A 10279-nucleotide genomic window follows, 5' to 3' on the forward strand; every position below is an offset into this window, starting at 1 on the left:
CCATCAAGTTAGAAATGCTAGTGGGCTGGGTTGTACATTCTGCTTGCCATCCTAGGCTCCTGGATCGATCTGACCTTATCCTGAGGGTATCATATCTAACCGGCAGGTCCAGTCCAGCTTGAACATTCTGTGCTCTGATCCAGCTGGTAAATTTGCCTATTTCTACACTGCCCACAACCTCTCTAACTCTCATACCTAACCTGGTTTACACATCATATTCTCCTGGTATGTCTGGTGATTCCCATCTGCACCATTTGCAAACTCCAGGCTTTATCTTCTTAAAACATTTATGACTATTTTGAAATACATGTGGAGACCAATTGTCCAGTCCAATCTATTCATTTTCCACATGGAACAATGAAACCGTGTCATATATAGGCAGCTTTATCTGTACTAAACACTGTCAGAATGGCAGAACTATAGAAAGAAATCAACTTTTACTATGATTTTGTTGTTGGTGTTGTTGTTTTTGAGAGAGTTTCTCTGTGTAGCTCTGACCATCCTGGAACTTACTCTGTACACCAAGCTGGACTTGAACTCAGGGATCTGCCTGTCTCTGTCTCCTGAGTGCTGAGATTAAAGGCATATGCCAATCCATAAAATTATGTTTTTTTTTTCTATTAGATTTTTAGTTTAAAATGTAGCAATACAAATTTGTATGAAACTATCCTAAAAATATTTTAAAGATCTAATCCCTAAATCTCTCAATTTTAGAACTAAGATGAAAATGTAAATGTAATACTAAACTATAAGCCAAAGTTTTATATTAGATTTGTGTATTATCATTATCCCTAAAATACAGCAAACATTTGGTCGCTTTAAACTCAAGACTTGGGAATACCTTTGATGTAAAGAAACTAGAAAAATTTCTTTGTAGAAAACAGGAAAGTATTTAATATTTTTGCATTTTAGTTATATAGGTCTCATGTTAATTTAATTGTTGTCACTAGGCAAGAAAGTTAATTAAAATAATATTATTCAAATAGTCAAATCAAGAAAAATTTTAATTACTTATATATGTTTATACATAAGCACATTATATATATATATATATATATATATATATATATGCTGTATTTTACACCCATTTCTTAGGAAATATTTATGGGTGAATACATGCAAAAAAGGAAATGGATACGTACTACTTTGTTTAAGCTTATTATTTTCTCAATTTTGATTTCAGGTTCTGTTTTGCAAACACTGATCAAATAACACCTTTGTATGAATCTGTTATGTTGATAGATTTACATCTTCAGAGAAGACTCTAATAATTTTTTCTGCAAAGGGCAGAAATGCTCTTTTCTTTTAGATGAGCACTAATACATCTTTCCTGCAAAGGTCATGCCTCTTCATCAATGAGGTGACAACATATCTCACCTTACTCAGTCCTTTGGAAGCCACTTTACTCAGTAACAGATGTGAGGTATGAAAATTTATAGAGTTCACAGTTTAAAACTAGAACAATTAATATTTTTATATGTAAGTATGTTTAGGTACAACATTTCTAATGGTGTCAGCAAAGAAAATAGAAAAAAAAATACTTAAGTAGTTTATTTTTTCAGTTTAAAAGAATCCTATACTTGAGAATTCTGACTTCCCTCTGCTTAGCTACAAAGTACAATCCATATGTAGCTACATATGTATAACTGCATTTTCACATTATAATGCTATACTAGCTCTTAGTTAACCTAAGAGACATTATACACCTTTGCATAAAGATAAAGGGAAAGATTCTAGGCTTTACTTCTGGGCCAATGAGAAACTTTATCTTTCCTTTCAGAAACTCTGCCTAAACTATGCTCTTCCAGGGGACTATGCTTGAACTTCACAGATGTATCAAATAATGGATGATGGTATTTATCTCAGAACTGCACATGATACTCCCTTGGCACAGCAGGTCTTTGGCTTATTGAAAGAATATAAATTAGTACAGCCCACTGTTTGCAATCTAAGATGAAAAACAGCCTGGAGAGGTAGCTCAGCAGTTAAGAGTACTTGTTGCTCCAGCAAACGACCCAGGTTTCCATTTCCAGCAGCTACATGGTGGCTCACAACCATCTGTAATTCCAGTTCCAGGAGATCCATTGCTCTCTTCTGGATCCTTGGACAGCAGGCAACATACACTGTGCACATACTGACAAACACTCATTCACATAAAATAAAAATAAATTTAACCACTACCTATTATGGGACTCCTCACACAGCCTTGAGGCAGGAGGAGGGGCTTGAACCTGCCTCTACTGAAAGTACCAAGCTCTGCTGACTCCCCATGGGAGGCCTTATCTTCTTGTAAAAGGGAAAGGGAGGTGGCAGGGGTTGGAGGGGCAGGAGGAGGGAAGGAGGGATCATGTTATTGGTATGTAAAATGAATAAAAAAATTCTTAATACAAAAAAGAAAGCTGGAAAAATTAAAATAAAATAAAATTCATTTATTAATTAGCCTTAATGCATTCTAGCATACAGTTACAAAAATCAGAGTTCTAAATGTATTTCACTGAATACTGATAGTACACTCTCTGTGAAATACTTGCATTACTTGTGAAAACTGTTATGGTGCATAGATAAGAGTTTGCTTATGATATTGAAAGTCAAGAGTGATTAACTTTGATGGACACATAGTGCATAATGAGAGTAATTTTAGTAGATTGTCTCTGAGTTATCAAAAAATGTGAAGATGTTGCATTGATTTTAGTAAAATCAAAAGTTTAAATTGATTTTACTATTTTTAATTACACATAAGTGTATGTGTGTGAATTTGTGTATGTGAGTATAGCATCCACGGATGCCAGAAGAAAGTGTCAGATGGCCTGGAACTTGTGTTATAGGTTGTTGTGAGAAACTCTCATGTGGTTGCTGATAACCTAACTTAGGTCTTCTGAGAGATCAGTAAATGCTCTTAATTGCTGAGCCACATCTTCAGACCCCAAATCAAATTTTAAATATTTTTAAAGGGAGTATCACTTCTTGATACTGTGTTTTTTAAATAAATATTTTTATTTTATAATTAATTTAATTTTACATATCAGTCACAGATTCCCCTGTCCTCCCTCCTCCTACCCCCAGCATTCTCCAACAATGCACCCCCCATTCCCACCTCCTCCAAGGCAAGGACTCCCCAGGTGATTCAGCTCAGCCTGGTAGATTCAGTTGAGGCAGGTCCAGTCTCCTTCTCCCTGCGCCAAGACTGAGCAAAGTGCCTCAGCATAGGCCCTAGGTTCCAAAAAGCCAGCTCATGCACCAATCATACCACAAAGACATATGCTCAACTATGTTCATAGCAGCATTATTTGTAATAGCCAGAACCTAGAAACAACCTAGATACCCTTCAACTGAAGAATGGATAAATAAAATGTGGTACATACACACAATAGAGTACTACTCAGCAGAGAGTACTACTCAGCAGAGAAAAACAATGATATCATGAGGTTTGCAGGCAAATGGATGGAACTAGAAAAAATCATGCTGAGTGAGGTAACCCAGACTCAGAAAGACAAACATGGTATGTACTCACTCATAAGTGGATACTAGATGAAAAGCAAAGGATAACCAGACTGCAGCTCATAACTCCAGGGAGGCTACCTAGTAGAGAGGACCCTAAGAAAGACACAGGGATCACCCAGCAACAGAGAAATGGATGAGATCTACATGAGCAAACTGGAGATACTGTGTTTTTAAGATTTTTCATTCTGCTGTTCATATTATATTTTCAGTAAAACAGAGTTTAAATGCAAACATTTAAATCTTCCTGAACATGCTTAAGTTTTTGTGCCTAAAACAGTATTTATTTGCTGTATTGACATCCTTCTGTTCAAATACATTCCTGATCCTAGTCAACTCCTTGTAATATGTAGTAGAGTGCATTCTGAATATTATTACAGCTTGGGTTCTGGCTGTGCCTTTGTTCTTATAGTTAGCAAACCAGGCAAGTAGTAAGTAATCATTTTAAAAAGTCCCTGCATAGTGTTTTGTTTTGTCTTTTTTCGCCTTCCAAATGTCATAGTTCAGTTGGCCAGCCACATCATTGACTTCTGATGGGGATTTATAAAGCTAAAAGACCTATTTATTTTTCAACATGAATGTGGATAATATTGTGAAGTTTTTAAGATGGGGCAGTGTTACCTGGCCTGGAGTAGAATCTTTTTCCTTTTAACCAGTGCTCACACTTTTTCTCTTCCTGCCTCATAAGTGGCTGCTGCTCATCAGAACCCTATTCAGAGTGCTTAGAGAAAGCTACTTGGAACCCTTTAGGCTCTATAAATGTCAAATGCCACTGCTATTGCCTTTATTAATGGGACTTCTGGCAGAGAGGGAGGAGGAAGCTGGAGCTTGACTGTATTATCATGCATTGACTGCATATTGACTGCAAAGAAGAATTGCATCTTCAGGAAGAAAGTTCAATTTCCATGATTTAGTGAGCACTAGAGAGACAGCAATCTGGCTAAATAGAAAGGAATGATTTGCTCTTTAACAAGCAGTTAGTTCTACCTGGAAGGAAAAATAACTCTCTATCTCCCTTTTATAAATCTACTCCTTGTTTTGTGCTCTCTGGACTTTTTCGTAAGAGTCTATCACATAGAAAGGAAGCCTTACAGGCTTCGTAATGTAATGTTCTTGTCTTACTCTCCTATACTAGTTCATATATGTGAGGCCCAGTGAATATAAAATAATATGAGGAGATAGGAAACCAGACGAAAGAGTTGCTGCTTTAAATTTTTTCTTCTTTCTACTCACAAAGAGAATATAATATTGGCTTATTTCATTCCAGGAATCTTTTAGCCCTTTCTGGCTTCACAGCATCTATTCAACATGTGTCAATGCTAAGTGGACTCTGGCAGATTCTTTCATAGGCATATGACGTGTCTTTTGTCAGGAGAGAAAAGAAAACCCTCCCCTATATTACTCTCGTGCTCGCTAAAGGAAATGGATGTGAGGAAAATGAAGGCCGGGTCAAAGCCATCTGCGTATTGTGACACATGCCTCAGCTCTTGTGCACTTTAGGATGACTGCACATTGCTCTGGATAGCACTTAATTATTTAAAGGAATTTTCCTTTATTGTTTCAGCTAGTGCATGATTGAGTCCTTCCTGTGATGCCAAGTTCCTCTGTCTTAGAGAGAAAGAAGTCAGTTTGGACATCAATTTGAAGTGGCAAATGGTAATTTGACAAGGAGAAGGGCACTATATGGCTCTTCAGTATAGTAAGGCCAATCTCAGAATGAGTGGGCAACGCTAACAAAACAGGAGAGGTGGGTTCCATGAGATGAGGTAACGGGATATGTGCATATTCACTAATTACGGTCTTTACCATCCATATCTTAGCCAACATGCACGGTGAATTTGATTGTTTATATAGAGTTTTAGACAGAATTTCTGCTCTGAAGCCCGAGGCTTCTCTTTGAGCCATACAACAAACTGCTGGGAGAAGTCGAATTTAGTTAACTTCCAAGTCTCATTTTCTCTCCATATAAAAAGGGAACCTTACTATCTAGCTCAGGTTTGTTCTTTAGATTAGGTGAGCTAATGCATGTGCAATCACCTTCATAATGTGGTTATCAGGTCCATGATGAATATCAGTTCCCTTCTTTTGCAGCATGAAATGTCATTATAGTACCATAATGGCCATTTAAAAGCAAGGACCAACTTGCTGTGAAGGAGCAGTGACCTGCTGAATTAGAGCAGCAGACATGATAGGAACATTTATACCATGACTTGTGTTGGGAAACGTACTTTACTTGTCTACCCTGTGGCAAGGGGCTAATGATGGTCATACTGCATAGGTCTTTCCAACCAAGTAGATAGACAACTCGAACAAATACTGATGACTGTAATTCCAGTTTAAAATTTGAGACTGTTTTACTGTGCTTCTCCACCCATGGAGACATGTTGACACTTCTAATAATGTAGCACTTCAAATTGCAGGCCTCCTTGGGAATATGCATTGAATTATTTGATTATGAAGACTATTAGCATGATGAATCATGCCTTGAACATGAATTTAGATGAGCATTAATTGAGTGGTTAGAAAAATGGGGCTTGGTTGGAGTGAATATTTAAACTTGGAGAACACTTGTTAGTAAGAGGAATCAAGATATTTGGAATGAGGAGTTCTCATGAAGTGATATATTTGCAATGTCACTTTTTTTTAAGATTCAGTAGGCTGCAACTGCTTTGGCTGTGTACTGCCTCATGTATAATGAAAACAAAAAAGGGAGAGTAAGTGTGTGCAAAAGGAGGATAATGGAACCCTAATGCTTCATAACAACTTCTATGTATGAAAGCTAACCCAGCCTCAGGATAGAGAAACTTAATTCCCTTGAAGACTTATATCCCAAAACTTTTATAGTGGACAACCACATTTCCACATAAATTTGAGCAGGAAGAGCCAAACTTGAACCACAACAGAGGTTTTGCTTGGTTAAGTACCACGCCCTTTTCTTATCAAAGTTGGCTTGGTTTCACTCGTTGAGTGCACAGTCTTTAGCAGATGGACAGATACCTCAGTATTATACCATTTCCCAAAGTAATTAGCCAATTGTTCAGTTGCTATATATCTCATCTTACATGACTCTAGAAATGACTGTTACATCTGGATAACATTTGAGGAAAAACTATAAAAGCTTTTCTGCATTTGTTTTTCCATTTTACTTTGTAATAAATTATTTTAACTTTAGCTCATATAAACTTTAATTTCATACAAAAGTTCTATGTATTTTAGCAGTTTTAGTGAGGTGAAATAAAACTATCATGTAGCTATTAGAAATTCAGTTTTAATGAATACTAGAGTCCTACAGACATTATTACCATTATTCATTTTTAAAAGGCATTAATCATCTTCTAATGCTCCTTATATTTTTGTTCTTCTTCATCCCTGCCTCCAGTTAGAGGGTGCCACTGTTGTGCATTGTGTCTACATATTAGTGGTTTTTAGACACTTAAGATAAACTGAATGATCATGTAGCACACAGGTAACACTTAGTATTTTACATATGGTTCTGCCAAATAGTGTAATTACTTTGAGACCTATCCATGGTAGAATGCCTTTCTTTTACTTGCTGAGTATTTTGAGTCATAGCTGTACCTGTTAAGGTGATTTCCTTTGGACTATACTTTTTTTTACTACTCTAAATGTCCCTGCAATAAACACTGTGTGCATGTCGTTGTGTACCCATACTAACATTTCCTTTGGAGAAACTTAAGGCTAGAGTTACTAGCCCAAAAGCTGGGTTTATATTTGACATTATCACTACCAAATGATTTTCTATACTAGCAGCACTGTTTTCTTTGACCATTAGTAATTTATGATATATATTATATATTATTATATATTTATCAGCACTCCAATTTCTGTACGGTCTTGCCAACATTTGATTTTTATCTCTCTCTTTTTTTGTTACAAAATGTGTTGTGACACCTAATTGTGGCTTTACTTCACAGTTACTTGGTTACAAAAGTGAACATTTTGCTAGGCACTGGTGGCACTTGCCTTTAATCTCAGCACTTGGGAGGCAGAGGTAGGCAGATCTCTGTGAGTTCCAGTATAGACAGGACTGTTTCACAGAGAAACCCTGTCTCACAAAATAGTGAACATTTTTATGTGCCTACAGACCTTTCATGCATATTCATAATAAAATGTCAATTTAATTCTAATTTTCAGAAGTTTTTTCTCTTGGTAGGCATGCCTACAAAGAGAATGTTTCTATACTCTTGCATAACCCAGACAAAGAATTTCTTCTATGTTTTCTTCTAGCATTTTCATTAATTTTAACTATTGTATTTATGCATATTTCCTCCCTGCTAATTTTGTATGCAATAAGATGTAGGCTGAAGTTCATATTTCTATATGGATACAAAGTTATCTAAAATTGTCTGATAACATGATTACCATCACCATCAGTTGAATGTCTTGACATTCTAGTAAGATATTTAATTGATCATAAATATGAGGGTTTAATTCTAAAATCCAATTCTTCACTAATTTCATTATGGCTACATTGGAGTCAATTATATTCTCTTTTGATCACTGTCACTTGATACTAAAATCTGAAATCTTTATATGTTATCTAACTTTATTATTTGTCAAAATTTCTTGGGTGGGGTTTGGCTATTATCTCCTCTCTACAAATTTTAACAGCAGCTTTTCAAATTCTGATAAAATTTTTGTTGTGATTATGATAAAAAAATATGTCAAACTTAGAGTTCATTGGGGTTAACTGACACTTCTAGGTTATTGAGTGTTCTAATCTATGAACATTGAATATTTCTGTTATTTGTATTTCTCATTTCCCTCAGCTATATATTCTTTTATTTTCAGTCTAAAACGTTGTTTCTAGTGTGTAGAAATGCAATTTTACTATGTATCAGTATTACATGTTGCAAAATTGTTTCTTCCAATGGATTTTTCTGTGAATTTCTTAGGACTGTCTTTGTACAGATTATATTTTCTGAAGTTTATTTCTTGCCTTCCACCTTGGATCATCTCTGTTGACCAGAAACTTTAGCATTGTTTTTACTAGGAGGCACAAGAGCAAACAACTTTGTCCTGTCCCTGGTTTTGAGGATGAAACCACTAGTCACTCCGTTTGCTGTAGGATCATGATAAATATTTACCTTCAATATGAGTCAGTTCATGACAATTCTTTATTTGTTGAAATGCTACATGATAAATTGCCACTTCATTTTCTTAAATGCTTCTGCTACCCTTATCAAGATAACTTTGTTTTGTTCTTTATTAATGTGGTATGCATACTCAGTTAATTTTCAAGAACTCAACCAAATTTGTCCTCCTCGGCTAAATCTTACTTGGTCATGCATGCAATTATGTTGATATGTTTCTGAACTCAGTTTCCTAACATTTTGCTGACAGTACTGTTTAAGTATTCCCATTGTTAATAATTATCTATGTATTTATTCTATTTTTTTAGAATGAAGTGCTGAAAGGTCCAGCTTGAATGAATTATCTGTTTACACTTTCATTTCTGTTACTGCTGTACTCACATATAATAAATAATGTTCTTATGTACACTTACATTTTAATTGGCATAAGTTCCTGAAGTATTGATTGGCATGAACATATTGAAAAAAAATTAATTCTAATTTTTATTTATGTGTATATGTTTTCCCTTAGTGTGTGTGTGTGTGTGTGTGTGTGTGTGTGTGTGTGTGTGTGTTTGCATTCCTGTGTATGTGTGTGTGCCTGAGGATGCCGGGGGGGCGCCAGACTCACCAAAGCTGAAAGTAAAATGGTTCTGAATTTTTTGATGTGGTGCTGGGAACCAAATTCCTATTCTCTGTAAAACCAGTGAGTGATCCTTACTGCTGAGCTGTCTTTCAAAACCATACAAACGTATGTTGAGTTCCACTTCCTCCTGAGATACTCACAGGCTTATCCATATTGAATTGGCACAGCTCTGTGAAGTACTGTGAAATGTCTTTTCATTGTCTCTAAAATATTTTTATCTAAATCTGTAAGTTGTATCTGAGACTGGATTCACTTACTTGCATCATGGAACTTTTTCTGTCTTTAAACTCACAACCTATGTGTTTCTTTAAAAATAAAAACTGTGTATCAGTGGACTAGCATATATCTGAACATGTTTTTTTTCCAGGGGTAGTTCTCACTATTAATATTTGGTTGGCTTTGAATTTGTATTTTGCCTGTCCTTGCTTATTGGCTGCTGAGGTTACATATGCAGTCACCACACCTTCCTAGCTATGATAATGTTAAGTCTGGTCAAGCAATTCAGACATTTTCAAAAAGGTATTTAGACCATTCATGTTTAATAAAATCTTAAATAATTACATTTACTTGTTATGTTTGTTATTCCTTTACATGTTCCTTATTTTTGCTTTTTCATATTAATCTCATGCCATTTTAATTCACTTTACTTTTTAAACTTTCTCAAAATTTGCTCTACATTATATTATCCTAACTTATCACAATCTTCTTAATATTTATACTGATTTAGAAATAGCATTTTTAATAATTTTTACTCCCATGTGAGCTTATTCCTGCTGCATAATTTACAACATTGTATGCATTTAAAAGTATACTTTTATACTTTTAATATAAAGGTTCCTCATATATCATTAAAGCAGTCATGTGGTTGTCATTTAATACCATTATACACTATTTTACCTTTTAAAGAAGACAGTGAAGGAGAAAATATTCTCACAAATGTCTTTACATTTATTTACATTCATTTGTCTATAAATTTGAATTATACTCTAGGGCTTGTTTTCTTTTATCATTCTTTTCAAGATATGTCTCTCTCAAACCAATA

Source organism: Peromyscus eremicus, chromosome 4 (genome assembly GCF_949786415.1).
Source record: "Peromyscus eremicus chromosome 4, PerEre_H2_v1, whole genome shotgun sequence".
NCBI classification, from domain to species: Eukaryota; Metazoa; Chordata; class Mammalia; order Rodentia; family Cricetidae; genus Peromyscus; species Peromyscus eremicus.